A 19613-nucleotide genomic window follows, 5' to 3' on the forward strand; every position below is an offset into this window, starting at 1 on the left:
CCGATAAGGAGCTTTTGCCGGAGGTTGCTTCCCTGGCTCTAGCTCAATGCTATGGTCCACCGCACACCTTGGTGGAAGTTTCTTTGGTAGCTCATCGGGCATCAAATCTGCATACTTGGCCAACTCCTTGGAAATTTCAATTGGAACATGCGTCCCCACTCCATCATCGGTATCAACTTCTCTGATGACTGTCACATATGTCTCTACATCCGATTCCCGCATAGCCTTCTCCAAACTTAGTGCAAAAACATGCTGCACCTTCACTTCCTTCCTTTTCTTATGAGTAGGAAAAGTCCAAGTTCGTGAGCCTCCAATTAGCGTAATCTCATTGTAGAAGGGAACAATAACTACTCTATTTCCCTTCAAGAAATCCTGAACCAATATCATGTCAACTTCGTTGATTTCCATCACCATGAAGTCCAAACAACGCTGCCTGTCTTCAATTCGAATTGGAACTTCATTTGCCAATCCAACCAATTTAGCCCTTGAGTTCACTGCCTTGACCTCCACATCTGAAGGGATACTCTACAGCCCAACTTCTTTCGCTAACGTGTAGTCATGAAGTTATGTGTGGCACCCGTGTCCACCAATGCTTGGATGGTCTTACCATGAACCTCCAAGTTTAGAAGCCCCAAACTATGAATCCAAGATTTCCTTTCCAAAACTTTAGACTGCATACATACATGGTCTCTGCAATTTGGCTCTGATACCATCTGTCACACCCCCAACTCTTTTTTCACCAGTTAGTCCATGTGTGGCATTGGCTAAACACTTAAATATTTTATCTTCTAAGTTATTTTCTGAGCTACGCCTAACACTTTCATCTTTCATCATCTTTACTTATTAATATGTGGAATAAACATCAATCATTAACCATATGCAAGAGACACAAGACACGTGTAATAACAATAATCTTTTATAAATGTTGTTTTAAAATTTTCATGGGAGACAAGCTTAATCAAGTTATATAATGTTTACAACAAAGTGGTTGTCGTGCAGCTCGGCTAGTCTACCTGACTCGGCCGCTGCACCGTGCAGGCCTGCCCAACACTATCGCACTACTGTGCCCACGCGCTGTGAAAAACTCTGTTTTCAACTTGCTGTCCCATCGTGGAATAAACATCAATCATTAACCATATGCAAGAAACACAAGCCACATGTAATAACAATAATATTTTATAAATGTTGTTTTACAATTTTTCTTGGGAGACAAGCTCAACCGAGTTATATAATGTTTACAACAAAGTGGTTGTCATGCAGCTTAGCCAGTCTACTTGACTCGGCCGTTGCACCATGCAGGCCTGCCCAACACTATCACACTACCGTGCTCACGCGCTGTGCAAAACTCTATTTCAACTCATTATCCGGTCGCCTGCACGACTCCCATTCAACTTTGTCACGGGCGCACCGCCCACCCAGGTCGCCCACCCGGCTCCCACGTTCAGACATACCGTGGGCGTGCTACCCACCCGGCTCGCCTACTCGGCTCGCCCTACATGCACCGCTGTCTTGCCTCAGTGCCCTCATTCCAACCCGCCAACAGTGGTCTGTCCGTTCCATGTGTTGACTGCCCGCTAAATTGTTACCTGCTTGTCCATCGACCTGCGGTTTTCCTGCTCGCCTGCGGTGTGACCGTCCACCTAGAACTCGGCCTGTCTTCCCGCCAGTTATGTTGTTGCTACACAATGTTCCGCCCGCACTGTGGGCACATCCCTGCACCTTCGCTAAGGCTTGTCCACCCGATACTTGGACTCCCCTTTGCTCAGCTTGTTGGATGATGTCTTTCTCACACCTCTCTGCCATGTTACTTATACGCTATGTCGACCACATGTGGGGGCTTGCTACCACCAAGTCGACCCGACATTTTGACACTTAGCCTATTTTTAACCATCGGCCCAAGTGTAGGGGCGCCCATACATTTGGTCACGCGCCCCCTATAAACTCACCAAAGCGCTCGCCCACACTTAGTCATTTTTTCCAACTTGTCTCATGGGTGTGTCTGTGGCTCATTCGGTTGACCCGGCTTGTCGGTCGGGCGTGCCCACCACCAAATCGTTGGTTTTATGCGAGTGACTCGTCTTGCCCATCGCGCGCCTATGACGACTCATCCTCAAATCATTGGTTAAACGTGCCCACTAAGCGCGCCCGACTCGCTAATGTGCGATGATGACCCAGGGGCCTTACACATCCCATGCCGACAACAGTGATGGCTTAACACCATTTCTTGTGCTGAACATCTTCGGGAGCAAAAACCTATGGATAAATATTTTTAGCACCTTCAGCACATTGTCTTTCATATGTCTCATTACAAGATCACACAAATCACTCAGACACACCTCTACACTAATTTATGTACATAGAATCAAATCTCAAATCTCTTCTCTTTGTGGGCTCTCCTTTGAGGGAGTCAAGCCCATACAGGTTCTGATACTAACAAAGAAATTGGTAGAGTTGACATGGTGGATACATTACACACAAAAATAATTTGTATATTGCAATCAAAGCCAAATTACAAGCCACATAAATAGTGCTCATGAGATCCAATAGATTCCAAACAAGGAATTGCTTCTTGAAAAAATCTCTCAACAAATTCCAACAGCAAACGAACAAAATCTATCAATTTAATAATGTAAACATTTTTTCTAAATTTATTTTCACAATACATAAAAACACTTCCTAAATTAATAATTTACGAATCCATTTTTCAAATCATAAAAAATTGGTAAGCTAAAGCCTAAGTTGATTCCAATACGACTATTGACGTTTTTAATATTGACATTTTAATAATAATAAATAAAGTCGATTCCAATATAATTTTTATCCAATCAGCACAGTAAGACGAATCGAAATAAAACTTATGTCACATTATTTCCAAATTAAAACTTTATTTTTTAATATCTTTCTTTTTCGTGTGCCGTCAAGACTGAAAAACAAACCAATTTCAAGTCAATCTTCTTTTAAAAAATCTATGTTTTTCATATTCAAAATAAAAATAAATAATATGAATTTTGGTTTACGAAGCAACGCGATTATCCGATTTGTACAGGTTCATAGCCTCTCCATATTTCTCTCTTGTGAGTCAACTCCTCCACGCACTCTATTAATATATAGATGAGTATCATTTACAATAGGATGGTTTTGGAGGTATCCTTCTTGTAGCTTCCCTCAGAGCCGTGTGTGTATTTATATACATAAATATATTTCATAATAATTATAAATTCAATTTTAAGATTACAAGAAAGCACAATCAAAATTCATGTTTGCTTCTTTAATATGATTGTTTATTTATTAAATTTAGAATCAGTTAATCATATATTATAGATTTTTTTTAAATAAAAAATTAATTTAATATTTAATATTTTTTTATATTTAATTAATTATAAAATAAATAGATTTTTTTATATTTAGTTTTTTTTAAGGTGCTAAATTTATCTATATTTATAATTTAAGTAATATAAAATTATAATTATATTGTAAAATTTAATATTTATTTATTTATTTATTTTATATATACTTATAATAATTTATTATAGATCATTTTTTTGTCTTATATACTTATAAACTAAATGGATAGAATTTGTATTAAAACAAGTGGATACATGGCCATAACTATTTATATTTTTCAAAGATATCCAAGGCTTGCAAATTTGAGATTGAGCAAGTTATCCATGACACAAAAATTACAGTGCTTTTCCAAGTAAAATTTTTCAACACATTTATATTCCATTTTTCAATATTTTTATTTACTCCGACTTCTTATTTTTCTTGGCGAAAAATTCTTTCCCTTCTTCCAAACTTGAGTCCAACCCGCATTATTTGCAAATTATAGCAAATCATTCTTTGACAAGTGCACAATAATACTCTTGAGATCTTCCTCATCTACCTGATCTTCCCAAGAGGATTTATTTTCAACATTATTCCTTGTGGTTTTTGGAGGAGACCCGTTTTCCACAAGGGATTGTTCCTTTTCCATTAACGTTGTGTCTGGGGAATCCTTACTGGTGACCGGAGGATCCACATTGACGTGATTTTTCCTGCTTTGATTCTGTTGTCACAGATGCAATTTCTTTGGTTGTATATGCTTCGTTCTTATCTTCTGGTTCTTTCTTGTCCTCAAGCTCTTCCTCTTTGTATGTCGTATAATAATCACTTTGTGCTCCTTCTCACCATTTGGGCCTTTGGGATTTTATCTGGTCTTTGCTACTATGAGAAAAATTGGGGCAATTTTTAATTACATGCTCCATTTCATAGCATGCTCTACATCGAAACGAAATATTCTCACGGTGGAGCTTTTGGACCCAAACATAGTTTGGAGCCATCAAATTAATCTTTGCAAGAAAATACTTATTGAAGTCCATCTCCACACACATGCGGGCATAAGTGGTCAAGATTTTTTTTCTACCTCAAAACAACAACGATAAAAATTTCCCAGCGCATTCCCAATGGAGGAAAGTGATGTAAGATTCTAGAATGCAAGGGAAGGTTTGGAAGCCTTACCCAAACTAGGGTTGTGGAGATTGATGTCGTTAGAGGATCAAACACTAGTAGAAAATGATGAAATTAATGACTAGGTGACTAAAAAAGTTAGTCACCACAATTATTTCAAGTGAACTACTACTAAATTTGAGAAATTTTAAGTGACTGAACTAAAAATGACTAACATAAACAACTAATTTAGTTTAAGGATAAAATATATGACTAGATAATAAGTGCCTAAATAAAATCGACTAACTTAAATGACTAATTTAGTCTAGGATTAAAATATATGACTAGATAATAAGTGACAAAGTTAATAATGATTAACGTAAATGACTATTATAGTCCAAGAATAAAAATATGACCAAATAACAAGTACAACAAGTATATGAATTATTCATTTATGTTAGTAATTTTTAAATGTGTCACTCTAGAAATGGAAAATTGCAGTTTTGGTACCAAAGTGTTACATTTCACTATAGGGGTCTCTTAATCCATCTGTAGTGTTAAAATTTAGAGACAAAAGGGTGTCTGGATCCATCTAGAGTGTTAAAATTCGAAATACCCTTTTGTATCTAGATTAAGTTTACCATTGTAGATGGATTTAGAACCCCCTTCCTTGAATCCATATGTAGTGTTAAATTTAGAGAAAAAGCTTGAAAAGGAGGGAAACAACTAATTCCTAATTGACGTCTGCAACTTTGGAGTTGATATCGTGGGTTAGTTGGGTTTATATCTTACCTATATTCATGCATTTTTATATGTCTTCATATATTTTCGTGTTTATCTACTGTGTTCTTACATCCCTCAGATCCACGTTTCTGACATCAATAATATGCATATCATCAAAAAGTATCTAAAGTCTCCATTCAACATGGAAGTAGTAAGCCATCTAGAGCTAGTGTCTTCTCCAAAAGTCATAAGTCACTAGGTTGAATTGAAACACATTTAAAAGAAGGAGAAATAAAGAAAGCTCATTACCTTTTCATATTTTGAGTTAGAAAACACAATACCACTATTTTAAAAAGTGCATAACATTCAAGTTAAAACATAAACTTATCATAATCATACTAAATTATTCAAATAAAAAATATCATACCTTATATAACAAACCTAGATCCATCTTAACTCTGGATCTACCCGGCACAGGGGGGATCGAATCTCTTTTCACTCTAAAATGGTTTTGCATATTCTTATGTAATTTTACCTAGTCAAAATGTTTTATTAATAATTATAATTATAACTTTTATGTTTATTATTTATTTTTATGTAATTTGACTGAGCCAAAATCTTTACAGAATATTACATTACATTACAACATCTCTACCCTACAGAGTTGGAGAATAACTCTTAGCAAAAAAACACATTTAATAAACCAAAAAAATAGTTATATTAACACTTCTATTCATATAATTAATATACTTTTTATTTAAAACAAATTACCACCGTCACCATCCTAATCATCTAGTGTGATTTCCAAAAGGCCATGAATATATACATTTGTTAGTTCAATGATTTCTTCACCATTCATGAGGCAAAGAACCCTTGGATCCTCCGAGGATAAGCTCACATAACATGTAGGATATTTCAAGGAGCCCACTCATTCTTAGTGCTCCAAATTCTCATAATTGTTTTATGCCTACTTTAACTCGCACTTTACAAAGTTATGGGATTGGAATGGGACCTATAATTTCATTTCCAACATCTAACGAGACTTTGGCAGGAGCCCACACATACCACTAAATTGGCCCATGTTGTGGTAAATTCTCTACATTTAAACCAAATCAAAGTCTTTCGACAAAATTTTGGCGCCACAATTTCCTAGAGGCATCTTTGGATGCCCATAGCATCGGTCAGCTTGGGATGCTACTACTAGACCCTACAACACATTCAAGGCTTTCAGTCCTCAAAATCAATTTATGGATCACCATATCCCATCATTCTCATTCTTCAATACTCCCATATGATGCTCATTCATATCTGGAGACATAGAGTCCACTAATAACTTGTAAATTTATGGACCTTTTATTCCATTATGCCTATAAATTTTTTCACTGTAATGGTATAGATGATGGGTGCAAAGCTATTTGATTTGTTCTTTTTCCTATTGAATACATTGTTTCAAATCATCTATTACTGAAAATATATGCTTGGTAGAGTACTCATTTGAGATTGAAGTATTTGGCTTTATCCTTTCCCAAGCTCTCCTCTATGTCTTTGTTTTTTCCAGGGTTTCTCGTATAGGGTTTGTGTTATAAGGTTGCTAAGATATTTTAGTGTGGGGTTTCTATTTTAATATTTTCTCATCTTATTTCTTCACCTGGTGCTACAAATAATTAGCGGAGTGTCAATATTATCTGACTCAAATTTGATCTGAGTGTTACTACAAACAGGATCATTAACTAGTATATCTTGCTTGTCTTTGATAATGTCTTGGTTACACATCTTGCATATGGGTTCTGACCAATATTACTAGCATAACCCTTCTTCTATGGCCTACAATGACAATAATATTAGTTGGTTCTTTCTTTGCTTATTTTCACTATCCTCTTCACGCTAGACACTTTCTCCAAATGCTCTGGAAACTGCAGATTTGGATTTAACTTTTTCTACATGATATCTTAATTTCCCTTTTCCTAGTGGATTTCTATTATCTTCTCCAATATATATTTTCAATTACAATTTTCGCACTGGCCAATTTTCTAGTATTGTTTGTCTCGTATTTCACGAGGATGTACATATTTCCTGAACAATATACATCATGCCTGAGATCTGAGCCAACTCTGATCTAAAAATTACAAGATCTAAAAAATGAATGGATTAGTTAGATTATAAAAGGTTGCTTCACACCATCTCTTGCATAAGGAGATACGTATCATTCTGATTTCATTTTGATCTAACACACTCCTTCCTGCTTGTTGGGTTAGCCTTTTATCCTAAAACGGGTTTCCTTTTCTACGAATAACAATAACAGAACGAGTCCTATACTCAACAACAACCAATTCTGAAAAACATTTGGAGAACTTGCAATTCCATATAACATGCTTAACTGTCTCTAGTTGTTTTTATTTTCTGTATTTATGAGGTACCACGTGCATTGTCAAAAAAGAGGGCTTGGCCATGCTTATTTCATAGGTTTCTGAATAATATTTATTCTACATCAATGTCTCTATGAGGGCTTTGTTTTGCACTCTTGAGTTGAAGTAGATTTGTGTGAGGTTGAAGAAAATCCTGTTAAAATTTTGAATGTATTTCCACTGTGCCAACACTGGATTTGATCAATCCACATTTAGGTTTTAATATATCTACCACTACAAAAGGTTTGATTTGTGCTCTTTATCCGAAGTAAAAACATGTGTGAAGTTTAATAGGAATAATGATTGGGTAAATTGAATGGTGTTTGTGAAATGTAGGTCCCTTTATAATTGAAAGGTTTATCATGGAAGTGGAAATTAGCCAAAGGTGAGTGAACCATTTGGAGATTGATGATGAAGATCTCCTTCTGGTTTTTGAAGAGGATTCTTCAATACCACAGGGAAAGCTAAAAAGGTTGAAGAGAGAAGGGAAAGCCCTTGGTAATGATAAAAGGAAATTTCCTCTTACTTATCAAAATAAGATTGTTGATGATAGTGATCTCATGGACTACATGAATTCTAGTGAGTTCGTGAGTAATGGTCAAGGGTTTACTACTAGTTTGGAGCAAATACAACATGTAGAGGAACAATGCATTTCCCAAAACAAGTTTTGCAATCTCCTAGGTGAAGCAGACAAGGAGGATGATAAAAAATATCATCAAGTTGATAATGTCCACACTGGAACTAACATTCTTGAAACCATAAACACATCCATGAAATACTCTGCTTCTAAAAGTGACAAAGATTATGAAAACTTGAAAGTCCATGCTTCTATAAATGAGCATACAAGGGAAACAACAGAAGATAATCAAGTTTCTAATAAATACACATAAATGGAATCACTCAAAGCCAAAAACAAATCCAGGAAAAAGCTTTCATGAAGAAGACAAACAAAGTAAGAAGCTAAAGAAGAACCTAGTTAGCAAAGATGAGTTCATAGCAGAATCATAAGATGACTTACTCATGGTAGCTTCATGCTCCCTTGACAAGGAGGAGAAGAGGAAGGATAAGGAGGTGGAGAAGGAGGAGGAGAAGAGGAAGAGTAAGGAGGAGGAGAAGGAGGGTTCACAAGGCAAATCCAAAATATCTTCTGAATCTTTAAATACAATGGAAAAGAAAAGTGACAAAAAGGTGGATAAACGCATGAATAGTTTATTGTATGTGTTTGATCGGATTTGATTCACATATTATTTCAATGTGGGTACCCATTTTATTTGCAGAAAAATAAATCTAACCTTGAGGAGATACATGATAAATCCTAATGGATTCTACGAGCTTTTCTTGATTGTTGTCATTCTATTACCTCTTTTTACCTAGATACTCTTTCAGGTTATAGTAATTGGCAATGTATTTGAAATGCCAATGTGTAACTTTTATTTGTTTTGTGTTAGAAACACCAAATGCTTCTTTCAAACCATATTCAACTGTTGGGAAATCAATTTTGTGTGTATTGGAACAGATTCATCTTCAAAAGCTCCAACTTGAACAAAAGTGGGACTTATATGCTCAATTTTTATCTTTCACAACTTTAACTATTATATGCTTGTTGATAGGAAAGAGGATTCAGTGGGTAATTAGATTAAAGATTTTATTTTTGACAACCATTTTACTTGATGACTTGAAGTAGGGTTGGGAAGGGATCTAGTGGAGTGTTGCAAAGTTTTGAGGACCTTTCAAAGGAAATTCATCAAAAAATCATTTCAGATGGTAATGAGGAAGAAGATGAACCATTGAAGGAGATGCCTCAAATGGAGGTGAAGTTTGCAGAATAAACACAATAAACAATAAATGGAACATTAAATTCCTTGATTTTTTTATTTGGTTATACCCTGATGGGATGGTCTAATAATTGAATTTGGTAATTAACTTTTCTTTTAGAATGAAGAAGGAAATTCAAAAGACGTCAATTTTAGGGATTCCCTTGCCAATGAAAGTAGAATTCCTTGAATCCTAGACAACCATGGTGAAACAAGCCTATCTGAGGAGGTAAGTGCTTGATCCAAATAATTTAAGCTAAGTTCATAGGGCTTCTATCCTTTTCTTCCTGGGAGGTACCCAATATTGACTATAATCTCACATCTATACATGTCACATCAAATCTCTCCCTTGTTTTTTGTATCCATGATTGGATATGTTATACACTCTCTAACAAGATACGCGTGGTGTTAAATTTTGGGCAAATAAGAAAGAATAATTTGTAGGTCAATTTTCACTTAAATATTGGATTTTTGTGTTGGGTATTGTAGTCTCTCTAGCATTTAATTAGGAAACCTGCAAAAGGAAGTGTTTTATTAGGCTAGATAAACAACTAATTTCCTGCTTGCAGGGAAAATTTTAAGAACCCCCCTAAATTTACATCTATAATAAATGGGTGAATCTCCATGGTATATAGGAAAAATGGAAGGCGATTTTATCAATAATATGATATGTATATATAATTTTTTGGTGAATCTCTCACCAGGCATGACGAATATTTTACTCAATTATAAAATCTTGTGTTTATTGAATACACAAATCAAATCATTGCATTTCTTTAAAATATCTTTTGAAATCAAAATTACCGAAATTACATATTGATAACCTAGTGGGTGTAGGATAAAATTCACCCGTGCCATTCACAGAAAGCATGAGAAAAAACCTAATACTATATATAAAACCAGGAAAAATTCAAATTCATCACTTCTAGGGACCTCGTAACCACCCTGCCAATACACAAGTATGTTCCTGTTTGCAATTAGAAAAATTACCCAAATTACAATGTGTTACTCCAGCATATGTTGGAAAGTTATAGAAGGATGACTAGTGCAATCAATCCATTCCTTTTAGCCCTGGATTTGTTTAAGTTTAAAACAGAAGTATACAAATATACCTGTCCAATGTCTATGCTTTAACCATTCACCTTAAGATGTTTTTACAATATAAGTTCCTAAGTATATTTAATATCTTCATTATCATAAAAACTAACCTATATCCATCTTAACTCCACATCTACCACTCTTAGGGGGATGAAATCTATTTATCCCTCTAAGCACTTGGTAGACCCAGAATTAAGATGGATCTAAGATGATAGAATTTCCCCTTTAAATAGTCTATGCTCACATGAATACCATGGTATTACCATGGGTTATCATAAACCTGGAGCTTAGAAATTACTATTATTAATTTATAAAAATTAATAAAATTAATAGTTGACTTTTATTTTATTTTTTATTTAACATACATTAAATTACAACATCCATTTTTACTCTTGATCGGATCAAATATTTTTTCACTCTATGCTAGTTTGCATATCACGATATTTGATACCTCTTGGGGTTAGTAGATCCAGAGTAAAGATGGATCTATGCTGGTTTAATTCCCCCATTTAAATAGGCTACATTCCAGGTGAATACCATGGTGTTATAGAAATTTTTGTGCCTTGCAGCTCCAAGCATGAAATGTCCATAAACCAAGGGCTCCTAAGTCCCTAAAAGTTTTGTTCCAACCCCTAAAGGAACAAGGTCAACAAATTACAGCTTCTCCTAGAAGTTCTCCACCAGAAACTGCTCAGAATGAGTCAAAACAGGATCATTTCAGCTGCTCCACTGACTAGCTGCATTGCATAGCACCTAAACACACTAGTTGGGTGCATTGCAACGCACCTAAATGCACTATGAGGGTGCGTTGAGCGAGAAATGACAAATGGCAGTGCCATTCCGCGAGGTGGAAAGACAATGGAAGCTTCCAGAATCTTCTCCTATGACACTTGCCTCACTGAATTTGACCAAGGATGAGTAAGAGGCTTTCAGTCTCTGTTGCGGCCAGCAACAACCCCCCTCGTTCAAACTAGTATCGGCCACGATGCTAGAATGAATGGGGACCCTTAGTTAATTTTTGAAAAAACAAAGTTTTCTTTTGAAATTACAAGCATAAGCTTAGGAAAGGTTTCTTGGACGACTTAAACCTAAACCTGTGTTCATAAAAGCAAATCTTTAAGGTTGCATCACAAAAAAGATAAGAAACGCCTTCGTTTCCCCTCTAAAGTCCAATATGCACATCGCCTCGGTGTTAGTAGACAACATCGCATCGCAATACGCTAGCATCCATAAACAGAAGCTTACAAGTCCGCAGATCTACGATGTTGCGATCGCGCGATCGCATATCGCATAAATGAGGCAGGGTACATTGGCAAACATTGAATTATTGCGATCTGCGATGTTGCGATTACTAACACTTGTAATCGCGCGACATGCAAGGGTACGTTGGCGAGTCATAAAAGCACCTTAGTACGACTCCTTCGGGCACGCCACCCAAAGAAAATCCACTTACTATAACCAGACTTGGAAATTATGCGCTTTTAATGATAGTAATAAATTTGGTTGTCAGTTATTAAGTGGAATAAAGATGCGTGCCTTAATGCGTATTTTCTTCACGTAAGGTGGCGTATATGATTTATCTCTTGCATTTAAAACTCTCCCATCACCTTTCTGATCAATCTTTCCATTTCACTCATAACCTGCAGGAGCAAAGTGCGAAGGCAAAATCAAACAGAAACGCTAAGCGAGATGGGGAAGAAGAACAAAGCTCAGAGCTCAGAGACAAGAGAAAAGACCAAGGAGATGGCACCCCTCTACACAGATACTGCATGCAATAAAGACGCAGGCATCTCAACATGGGAAGGCATGTATAGGCTGTTAGAAGAAGAGAACCCTAGAATGATTAAGGTAACTGCTGCCGTCGCAGGTGCATCACATCCTTCAGAGGCATCCCTGGAAGACCTAGCGTGCTCTTTCCTCCACAGAATAGCGGCAAGGCTGAAGATCCTACCGTATACAGACATGATCAAGTGGATTTTAGATGATGCGGAATTGCATCATAGACAGTTCAAAGTCCAGGGGCATGGGCTCGTGGGATCGTTTGCAGCTCAAGACCTGAAGCTCATGTATCATCTTCCTGAACCACAAGCGACCTACAATGCAGAGTTTGTTAGGAAGTTCGTAGCAAGAATTCGGACCTATCAGACACCACTAAGGAATGGTCAAGAAGAGATGAACCACTGAAAAAAGATAAGAACGGTATGTATAGCACTGGTTCTCTTACTTCTCTGTATTGTTTTGCCGCAGCCATGCTCTGTAGGCTATTTGGTAAGCCCAATATCAATAAATTTTCATCTAAATGGCTACCGTTAATTGATGCCACGACTAACTCTGAGATAGTGGATTGGGCCAAAATCCTTTCTGACACTCTATACACGGCGATTCTCCACTACCGTTCTAAGAGATCCTTCTCCCAAAGGGTCTATCCTCCTTTTTATTTGTCTGCCTATATAATGGACTCTGTCTGTCATGTATCGAAATTCCCTACTATGGGCTGGCAATGGACTACCCAGGACCCATTGCCCATTCATGTCTATCATAAAGTCTTGTGGGATTCCCAGTTTTCCCCCCATTTTTACCAGATTTGCCATGGGCTCATACTGCCCATGCATAGAATGATATATGATAAGGACCCCCCAAGGTGCTCTCCCGAAGCACAAAACGATATCATCCCCATAGCAAGATGGTTTGGAGAAGAATGGTTTACCTACATTCGAGTTTTTGTAAGCACTGCACCTCCGCATGTCCTACCCTTGTATGTCCCGGATAAACTGTTGGCCCGAGAAATCGCTTATCAGACTTGTTCTGAAGGCGGTTTAACTAAAGACCTAAAGAACAAAAAGAAGGCCATTTGGCCTCAATTCCCCGTCACATGTGGGGCCTTCTCTTTGTTCGATGTGGGACACGCTTTTGGCGAGGTGGAGAATGTGATGTGTCTCCAACTATTTAAGTTCTCACCAAGACCATTCGACCCAAATAAAGTGGCCCAGGAATTTACAACCAATGTCAAGATAAGTGTGTTCTTTGGGAAGAAAGATCCGTTTGATGATCTCTTTCAGAGCAAGAACTCGCTCAAAGAAGTTTTGCAAGAAGCTCAGTCGAGGTTGTCCCCAGACGACCTCCGGAAATTCACGTTGTATAGAGAAAGAAGGTTGGCTAACATTCCACTGGAAAGACTGCGAGTAGCTACCAGAGAACCGACTCCGATCATCAGCCTCAGCGAACACTCCAGCGCTTCCAGATCTAATTCCAGCGCCGTAAAAGAAATATCCGAAAATCCTGAAGAGTCTGTGCACCAAGAAGAAAAGAACGAAGAAATAATCAAAGACACGGCTCAGTCAAGTACGATGGCTCAGCAGCAAGTTATCGCCTCGCCGCCAAGAGAAGTTCCCCCTCCCGTCGCCGAAACACCTCTTGTCACTGAAGAATTGGATAAAGAATGGGAGACCTTCAATGAACTCATAAATCTTGAAGGTCAAATCCCGAAGACACCTGTGAGCAATACACAGGTGGTGCAAGAAGTCGGCTCGACCATGGTTAGTAGTGCCGTAGAAATGGAGCATCTTCCTATCGCTCCATCCTCAGAACTTCTACTCAGCATAGAAGAAATACCTCCACTGGACGTATTCTACAGTCCACAGCACAGGGCAGTTGTAAGAAGACAAAGAAAGAAGAGGAAGCTTGAAGATGCACTGTCTCAAGATGCTGAACACCTAGATGTCTTGTGGAAAGACCCGAATAACAATCCAACCGAGAATCTCACGAAATTGTCTCAGATTGCAGGAGCATATGCTTCTGCAACTATCGACAAGGCCTCTGAAGTTCAGCAACTTCTAAAAGAACGTGAAAGTCAAATACAACTGCTACAACAACAGTTGCAGCAAGCCAATGCGAACACTGAAGCCTCCAGACAGCTCGAAAAACTACAAGAAGACTTTCTCCAGATGCAGGTGAGATATTAAAGAAATCTTGAAGAAAAAGAAAAGCAGCTGCAGACGGTGCAAGAAATGCATAAAGATGAACCTAAGCTGTCAGAGTTCATTTCAGAGTCCATCGGCTTGAACGACCAACTGTCACAGCAACAGGAAGATATGGTACGTAGAATATCACAATGGAGGCATTTTTGTGAAATAAGTGACAAGATCACCAGCCAGGTGGTGGAATTGCGGAACGACTATGACCAGGCCAACAAAAGAGTAACATAATATCTAACTTGGCGAAATGACGAGGAAGGGAAAAGAGCAGGAGCACCCAAGATTAATGAAAATCATAAGGAGCTGCTCTTTAACAAATGGGACGAACAAATCACACAGGCGGAGCAAGCAGCAGAGACAGCGGCGACACAGGCGAGCATACTTATCGACTGTGTAAATGAAAATTTACACAGGGCCAATTTGATTTCAGAGTCCACTCCGGGGTACCTACCAATCGCGTCGCAACTGGAGGCAGAATGGAAGCAGAAAGCACAGGCAAACGGAAAGACAATCCAGACATTGGCTAGACTAAACTGGGAAAGTTACTGGACTTACTTAGTTAAGCCTCACAGCCAATGCATGACAGTAAGATGCATCATGAACGCAGCCGAGAAAGTAGCGCCAGCTCTTATGGATGCTGTTTTCGCAGCCCAGCTAAGCACATAAATCAGCCAGCCTGCTCTTCTCAAGCCTATGCTTGACAGCTGCAACTTCAGAGACCAAATTAAGAAGTAATTTCATTTAGAATGTTGTTTTTGCTTTTAACTAAATTAGAAAAAGGGCGGTCATTTGAGAACCGTATCCTCAATTTTGTAAACATACTATTATTAAGACTAGGTAGTAGTATTTCAACCCTTCTCATTGCATTGGAGAAGGGTCCAGAAATTTGTCAAAAACTTGTCCTCAGAACATGCATTTCTGCACCTCAGAGGAGGGTTTGATGAATGGAAGGATCGGATTTATTTATATTTACATTTTAATGTCTGCTACTGATGTTGCATTTCTGTACTCTTAGTAGGCGTTCAAAGTAAGTAGAAGTAGATCATTATTGCTTGAAGTTTGTGAGTAGAAATTAGTCATAAATGGTACTTTTATCTCTTGACGAATTTCTGCTGATTTGCTTAAAGTGATATGCAGCTGATGTTATTTGTATGTTAATGTATAGATTTATGGTTACCATTTGGCACTTTTGTACGGTGGAATCATCTGTTTATGTTTGACATATGAATGATTTATCATGTGATACGCAGTCCACAACTGTCCTGTTTAACTTCTTATGCAGAATGGTTTATCTTAAATGGTTTATATTCTTATAGTAGCTGAATAATCTTCATTACCAGTTATTATATGAAATCTTTTTAGATCGCATGATGGAAAGGATATATCCTGGGTTAGAGTAGGTTGTATATGTTATTTTTATTCTGATTTTAGCAGCTTATAGCCAGATGATGAATTAGATTAAAGTTAGTTCTCAAAAGTTCTCTAGAAACAGCATAAATCAAAACTTACACACACACACACCCCTTGCATCGGGAAGCTGGTCCCGTTATCCCCAGTCGGACCCGCTACTCCAAACGGGCAAGGAGCCGCCAACCAGGTTCCGGACCAGGTGGGTATCCCCCTTGTTGTCGACCCGATTTCGGGGCCCTCAACATAATTTGGCGCTAGAAGGAGGGCCTGAGCACATTGTCTGATTGGAATGTTTTTAATTATAAATCTTGAAACGGGATGGCTACTCACAGAATTCCTATTTGGAGTTGCATCCATGTTCCTGCCTCTTCCAACACTCCACCAGATGTGGTAAGGCTATTGTCTCAGGTAAAATTCAATGGTAAGAATAATTCTTCTGCATTTCATCATGCCCTGCAATTCATTCAAAGAGTTTTGAGTTCTGATATTCAAAAAATTGACGAAGGCGTTTTGTGCAGGATTTTTACTCTTACACTCACAGCGGAAGCTAGAAAATGGTGCAGAAGCCTCCCAGTTGCATCAGTCCACAGCTGGGACCAATTCATTAGGATTTTCATCTTGGAATTTGATTGCTATGAATACGACCAGGTATATGATGAAATCGACTATCTGCGGAAAGAAGGCGAACCCGTAAGGGATTTCAATATGCGATTTCATCTTAAGTGTCTACAATATGACCTCGAGGATGAGCTCACAGATGAAGAATCTTCAGATTATGATGAGTGTTTCCTACCTCTTGTACCTAACCAAACAAAATTCAGCTTAGGAGTATTGCATGCTCTGACACCAGAAAACGAAGGCAAAAATACCGAAAGAGAAAATACCTTAGCACCAGAAGATAACTTCGACATCGAGTCAGACAATATCATTTCAAATCAACAAATGCTGATGCCAAGGTTAGATCCACCTACTGTTTCTCTTTCGAAAAGTATCGACACAAAAAGGTATGATCTAAAACCTGATGCTTATAGTGAATCTGATGAATGAGATTTAGTTGATTCTATTAAATGCGTTGTTCCAGATTTACATTTTTCTCTTTATCCCAATATTTTTAGTGATGACAATCTTTTCCCTCATAATATTAAGCATATCTCAACGGACACAGAGGGTTATTCAAACGAACCCTCATTGGGTTTTCAAAATAAAGAGACCACTTTAACACAGCCTTTGATCCATATTAAACGAGAGCTGCCTCACCTCCCTCGTCTGAAAACATATAATGAGAAAGAGGAACCTAGGGGACACTGTAAAGTCTTTTGTGATAGTCATTTTGCCGATCATGATGATGTTGAGTTATCACAAGTAACTCAACTAGGGTCAGATGATAAAAAACATCTTAGATCAGGAATTATACCAGCTGACCCTCACATCAAAGTGAAAGCTCATTTGAATAATCTTACTATCCAAGACAACACTCCGATCTATGATTCATATCAAGAGGAAAGTTTCATCCCTGTTCGCAATCATAACTCAGTTCCTGATTCACAAAACTTGGCCAGTTCTTGTGAAAAGGAAAAAGTTACAAGTAACTCCCAGACGTGCGACACCACTATGTGTATACATACCCAATCATTTCTTTCTCACTCGCTCTCATCTTGTACAAAATCAAATTTCTGTTTAAATTTTCAAATTTTTGATAGATTAGACTTCAGCGATTTATATATAAACACTTTCATTTCAAACGAAATCGCTGAAAACTTAACGTCAACAAACTACGGGTTACAAGCCATCGAGATTGAGAAACCCATTTCACAATTTGGCTTGTTATCCCTCCTATTGAAAGATCGCCGATCTACAAAAGAAATCCATCTCAATTTCTATGATCCAATAGGTACTCAGTTGGAAGGAACCTATCATGAGAAAATAAAACCAGGCAGAATTCCAATTGAGTTTATAGGTTCTTGTTCCCTAGCCAACAAATTCAATCCAAGAGAAATTCGATTCTTTTTACCAATGCTTGGGAAATTCATACGGCTAGGGATAATAATGAATCGTTGGTTCCATTGGAAATATCATTTTACTTAGTTATTTCCTGTATATAATTAGAATAGGAGTAGGAGTAATTTAGCTAGGTTATTAATTTTGCTTCCAATAATTGATAGGCAAAGTTAGTTATATTCTCTACATGACCCTAGAGAATAGTTGCCTCTCCCAAATAAAAGTTCGTTCTGGCTAAACAATATTTGACGTTTGCTAAAGAAACCGTGTCTCTGTTAAAGATTTTGAACTTCGACTCTCTTAAACGGCAAATCTTTTGGGAATTTAATCTTTATTATCGATAGATCTTCAACCCAGAAATGATGATAAGTTCAACCCCAGAAAATTTTAAAGGAAGCTATCTCAGTGAGGAATTCGTTTTAGATCAGCACAATAAAAGGTATCAATATTAGAATAAAGATTCTCTGTGAAAACAACCATTATCAAAAGCAACCCTATCATTGTCGTCCAGAACTTTCTTAAGGAAAGAGAATTTGACTTCCTCCCTGCTAAAGGAAAATGCAACGTTCAGGAGAATAACCTAAAAAGATGATATATCTCAAAGAATAAGAGGTCTCATCACGAGCCGACTTATCATGATCACAGATATTATAACTTGCTGACTTTGCCAAAACTGTCTACCAAAACAGGGCAACGACTCAAGATTGTTGCGATCAAAAGACAAGGGGTCTCATCACGAGCCAGCTTGTTCAGCAAAAGTGTAAATCAAGTGAATGACTGTGTCATAATTTGGCCACCAAACCAAGACATTGTTCTTTAGAGAATAAAAAAGAAAAAGCATCAAGAAAGGGTTAATTCTTCTGAAAAAGTTGTAAAAAAAAAACTGAGGCAGGATAAAGGATCATTCCTGGATAATAGGTAACCCTGTCGAGGCTATGGACGCCTGCTGGCAGCAGTGGCTCTACCTGCGACAAAGGGGCATTCTTAAAAAGAGGTTGATACATAGAGAACACTTTATTTTTATGTTTTACAAGACCAAGTAATAACTGATCTAAACTCGAAAACAACCTGGGAATGCAAGTAATTGGAATAGAATGGGGCTGAAACAAAACATCATTGACGCTTTGAAGTTTTGTTTATTTTTATCTTTTTATAATAAAGTTCGAATTCCCTGAGAAAATTTTTAAAAGTCTGGAAATTTCAATAGAAAAAAGGGTAGAGATAACTGGTTCTCCCAAGTGAATCGCCAATTGTTGTGGCCAGCAACAACCCCCCTCGTTCAAACTAGTATCGGCCACGATGCTAGAATGAATGGGGACCCTTAGTTAATTTTTGAAAAAACAAAGTTTTCTTTTGAAATTACAAGCATAAGGTTAGGAAAGGTTTCTTGGACAACTTAAACCTAAATCTGTGTTCATAAAAGAAAATCTTTAAGGTTGCATCACAAAAAAGATAAGAAACGCCTTCGTTTCCCCTCTAAAGGCCAATATGCACATCGCCTCGGTGTTAGTAGACAACATCGCATCGCAATACGCTAGCATCCATAAACAGAAGCTTACAAGTCCGCAGATCTGCGATGTTGCAATCGCGCGATCGCATATCGTAGAAATGAGGCAGGGTACGTTGGCAAACATTGAATTATTGCGATCTGCGATGTTGCGATTACTAACACTTGTAATCGCGCGACATGCAAGGGTACATTGGCGAGTCATAAAAGCACCTTAGTACGACTCCTTCAGGCGGGCCACCCAAAGAAAATCCACTTA

The sequence above is a fragment of the Pinus tabuliformis genome, chromosome 5_2 (assembly GCF_031772625.1).
Source record: "Pinus tabuliformis cultivar Carrire ecotype Pingquan chromosome 5_2, CPIR1, whole genome shotgun sequence".
Classification (NCBI taxonomy): Eukaryota; Viridiplantae; Streptophyta; class Pinopsida; order Pinales; family Pinaceae; genus Pinus; species Pinus tabuliformis.